We start from the raw sequence: 5,196 nt of genomic DNA, 5'->3' as shown, positions 1-5,196 counted from the left end.
GCCAGCCCTGCTGTTCCCGCCTTTGCGATGCATTCACCCAGAAATTTCCCTGTGAAAACTCACAGTCTATTTGCTCTTCCACTTTAAGGTAGAAGGCTGCTCAGTTACTCTCCCTGATTATACTCTATCAGAAACAAGGCTATCTTATCATGACTAGTAGCTGTCCAGATGTTGGAGGCTGATTGGTAATCGCTCTGGAGACCTATAGTGCAATTGCCATATTTGCAACCATTTAAATCTTAGATTTGATATAATTTAGAGTTTAAATAAAACCCCAGGTGTTGGGACAAATCATTAGGAATGTAGCCTAGCCAAATAAAGAAATAGAGAACACCAACATTATTGCCCAGGAATGGTTGACAGTCCTGTCAGGAGATCTGGATCCCCTGGTTAAAATGATTTTTTATTTAAATAACAAAGATCTTAAAATGTACTATAACAGGTTAAAAGCAGGTCCAAAGTCACTGTTCGTCAATATTTTTGAAGACTGGACTAATTAGGTTATGTAATGGACTGGGATCGATCTTGAATGTAGTTGCTCCATTCTGTGGTTGTGTTTTTCTTGCCCTATATAACACTTTGGTCAAAAGAGAAGTGAAATTCCTTTGTATCAGATGAAATGTCCCATTCTCTAAACCTTAGTCTGGGGATTGGTGAGATCAACTGGTGTATCAGCTGGAGTGACTGCAGATTTAGAACTCGAGTTCTAAAGCCTATGATCCAAAAAAGCCTTCCCTCACCATCCACGAGTTCTTCTGGCTAGCTCTTCTACCCTTCCATCAACCTTCTGGTCTTGCATCGCTGTGTGCTGCCCTGAATCAGTCTGGACATTGGGATTCAGTCATTCTTGCATTCTGTCCCCTCTCACAACAATACACCATCTTAAAACCAAGATGGCTGCATAGGTAAATACCGGAAATTGCTGCCTCCCACAACAAATTCAAAAATACAATTAAAAGACAAAACGGACATCATCCAGAACCACAGGAAGGCTACAACTAGAAGGAAAGAGAAGAGCACACTGAAACACAGAGGAGGTGTGGAAGTGCAGAGTTACGGAAGCGCAGTTACGGAAGCGCACAAGGCAAGGGCTGGCAACTAAGGACATTTTAAAGGGCCAGGAGGTTGAGAACCCCAGCCTAAGGTAAATAAAAACATATTTGTAAAGTAAATCAACTATATTTGATACGCTTTCAAAGTAATGGCATTATTTTCTGATCAAAGCCAAAATGAAGCAAAAGTTTTAGATTCCCAGTTCTAATTTTAATTCAGCAAGTGCGAAACATCAGCCCTATAATTAATTATATTTTAGAGCATAACTGTAGTATCAAATAATGTATTATTCATTAGTGGCCTGATAGAATTAAGTCAAATTGATTAAGAATTACAAAATGTATATAGCTCAATAATAAAGTGTTTTATCACTTAATTATTATCAATTAGAAATAAAAATATTGTTTTAAATTGAATACAGCCTTGTATGGGATAGGCCTCAGAATGTTATTAAAATTTCATGCTTGTTTCAAAGCTCTTTTTAAAAGTTTTAAGGAATAAGCAATCGTAAGGTAAGTTTTCTACTGCAATATTCTAAAGTCTAATTTAATATGCAATTTTCCTCAGGGTGGCTCTGTTAAATGTAATCTTCAAGTAATGTGGATGATACCTTTTGCTCTGCAGGTTGGTAATTTATTTCACTTGTAATAATCCAAGCATATTAACCTTTTGATGAAATGTCTAGTGTAAGAAACATGCCTCCTATTCATCTTCATAGAAAAGAAACAGCATGTGGCCAGGTGGTTACTGAATTTCCCCAGAGCAAACAGGGGGTAGGGGGAGGGGAGAGGGCATGAGAGTTGTGCACGTGGCTGATAGCACATTTCCCAGGAAGATTCCTCTAAGCAAAGGGAGGTAGAGACAGCTAGAAAGGTCTCTGCCCAATGTTTTAAATGGCCCAATGGGAGACAGCAAGACCTAGGCGGCATATTAGGAAACAGATGACCAACAGTACTCAGCCAGTGAGGAACCGGAGGAGGGACTAAATAAATAGGCTCCCTTTCCTGCCCCACATGTGTTGCTGTGCAATGGGCGCCCACTCTCCAGAGTGTTATTAAAAGTCTCATTTTCGCCATGTTTCTGTTTCCCAGTCCGTCATTGAAATTTGGACAGGTGAGCCATTTCTCAACCTACTTTATCTACTGCACTGTGTTTTATCCAGCTGGTAGATTGATTTAACTCTACCTTAACTTTTTAGCCCCATCTAAATAGTATGATATGGTAATATCTTGGATTTTTTCCAAATATATTCAACATTCTGAACCTTTCCATCCTTTAGTTTTCAGCTCAAACTCTATTCCTAACTACTATAGTCTGAACAAATAAAATCACTAGTACCTAAAATCCTATTTTACTTATGAACACACACACACACACACATGCAGTGTTTTTATTTCAACTGCTCAGGACAATAAAATTTGTGTCCAAATTGTTCTATAATTATTTTATGTTTGTTAACTCTATATCTCCCCAAAGATTATAAGAATAAATGTTTCAGTTATGTATATCTCACAGGGCTAACAGTATTCATTCATTCAGCCATTAATATTTATTGTGTTTACTGTATATCAGCACACCAAGTACCTAGTAGATAAAATACTGTCCTGATTTCAAGAACTCTCAAGTCTAATGAGATGTAAAGATAAGAAAATAAGTAACTAAAAGAAGGGTGATTATGCGTGATGACTGCAGGTAAATAATTAACTGGTGAAAAAAATAGAATCTAAGATGAAACCCAAAGAAAAACTAGGAGGAAGACAGAGTAAAAGGAATAATGAGTGATAGATACAAAGAATCCTAGATATGAAGTTCAAGTTCCCTGGTGTTGGCACTGCGAAGATATTAAAAATCTGTTTGGCAAAGCTTTTTTATACCGGATTTATTTCTGCCAACACTGACAATTTGGTCTTCAAATCCAGGCTTCTTTGATTTTGGGCCTTAAGATATTTTTTTACTCCGATGTAGGAAAATGTCAACTTTGCTGATTTCTCTTTCCTCTTGCCTTTTTTTCTTTGAAAGCTTTGGCTGTACTAAGAGATGCACAACAATCGTGTTCTTAAATTGACTCGGAAAACAGGAGTGTAATAAATTCCACTCCGTTGCTAACAAATGAGACAGCGCGGACTCTGGAGGAGAGAAACAGAAGAACAGCAGGAAGACGCATTTCAGGGCAGGGAAGGTGGAGAGAGAACCTGGAGCGCAGCAGGCTTCCACAAAGGAGGAGAAATGACTGCACTGGGAAGAGGTCTTTTCTTCCTCCTAAATTAATATGCAAGTCCCAAAGGACACAAATTAAGAATAGCCCAACCCCCCAATAGCTACTGGGTAGTGGTCAGCTTTTCTTTTACACAGCAAAGGGGTTCCATTCGTCCACAGAGGACACCCCTGTACACTGTGGTGCTCAGAGAGAGGCAAGAATCAGTTGCATTTTTCTGTCCCATTAGCTGTTGGCCACCTGAGTAATGAGAAAAACCACTTAAATGACACACCTAACATAGCTGGCAGTTTTTTAGCTTGTGATTATGAGAAGTGAAGTGGTGTGAAATCAAGAGACTCAAAGAATAAATGGCCTCCACTCTAGAGAAAGCCTTTTACAAAGTGCGAATGGTCTCGATACAGTTTGGATAAAAAGCACCCAAGATATATTAGAAACCAGCTGATGATTTTTTGTTCAAATTTCTTGACCTGAATTTCTTCACCTCTGTTAACTTGTGAGGTTTAACTTTTGATAATCTGTGAAGGTCAATGTTTGATGTGTTAAAAGTATAACTCGTTTAATTAATTCTTCAGAAAACCTTTCCATTAAGCCATTTAAGGAGAATGAAGGCTTAGTATAGAATTTGTAATAACTGACTGATTCCATGCCTTGACTGGACCAATTTAAAAGCATATCATTCTTACTCAGAGAAATTCCATGTTCAGGATAAAAAGATAATAAATAGCCCTAACCAGTTTTGCTCAGTGGATAGAGCATCAGCCCGATGTTTCTCTCTCATCGATGTTTCTAACTCTCTATCTCTCTCCCTTCCTCTCTGTAAAAAAATCAATAAAATATATTTTTTAAAAAGATAAAAAATAAAATAAAATATTAGTTCAATAATCTATATAATCTTTAGATTCAATGAAGTTAAACACCAAAATTATAATTGTGTTCTCCAATGTTATTTCCAAACTACAAAAAAGTAATTGTTCTTTTTACGTATCTATATATTATGGTGCTAAGAGTGGATCTTAAAATCTGCATTATAGCTCTGTTAGTTTTGACATTTGAAAAACTCTAACGTTGTCCAGCTTCAGGGATTAATAATAAGCTATTTTTTCTTAGCAATCAAAAAACCCTGTGGATTAATAACTTACTTCAAGTTTAGGAGCTGAACACTGACTCCTCCTGCATATTAGAGACAATGTTAGGCATGGGGGTGATGGGGGAAGGTGGACGGGCATAGTAGGGGGTAGATGTTGTATTTGCAACAAAAGACTTAATATAAAATCTATCGTAATTGTTTTCTATGATGTTTAATATGACATCATATACAAAAAGGTGATTAAAATGATTTTTTATTTAAAAAAAATTTTAAATGTACTATAACAGGTTAAAAGCAGGTCCAAAGTCACTGTTCGTCAATATTTTTGAAGACTGGACTAATTAGGTTATGTAATGGACTGGGATCGATCTTGAATGTAGTTGCTCCATTCTGTGGTTGTGTTTTTCTTGCCCTATATAACACTTTGGTCAAAAGAGAAGTGAAATTCCTTTGTATCAGATGAAATGTCCCATTCTCTAAACCTTAGTCCGGGGATTGGTGAGATCAACTGGTGTATCAGCTGGAGTGACTGCAGATTTAGAACTCCAGTTCTAAAGCCTATGACCCACAAAAAGCCTTCCCTCACTATCCATGAGTTCTTCTGGCTAGCTCTTCTACCCTTCCGTCAACCTTCTGGTCTTGCATCGCTGTGTGCTGCCCCGAATCAGTCTGGACATTGGGATTCCGTCATTCTCGCATTCTGTCCCCTCTCACACAAAAATACCATCTTGCACCGAAACCGGTTTGGCTCAGTGGATAGAGCGTCGGCCTGCGGACTGAAGGGTCCCAGGTTCGATTCCGGTCAAGGGCATGTACCTGGGTTGCGGGCACATCCCCA

General features: G+C 38.0%; 1 protein-coding gene across 1 annotated transcript in view; it reads right to left on the bottom strand.

Moving 5' to 3' along the window:
• Positions 1-5,196, bottom strand: part of IQUB (IQ motif and ubiquitin domain containing) — a 48,051-nt gene that overhangs the window by 16,822 nt on the left and 26,033 nt on the right. The gene's annotated exons all lie outside the window — the stretch shown is intronic.

This window comes from Myotis davidii, unplaced genomic scaffold (assembly GCF_000327345.1).
Source record: "Myotis davidii unplaced genomic scaffold, ASM32734v1 scaffold997, whole genome shotgun sequence".
Taxonomy (NCBI): domain Eukaryota; kingdom Metazoa; phylum Chordata; class Mammalia; order Chiroptera; family Vespertilionidae; genus Myotis; species Myotis davidii.
The sequence above is the reverse complement of the archived record's forward strand: the minus strand, read 5'-3'. Positions and strand labels throughout refer to the sequence as shown.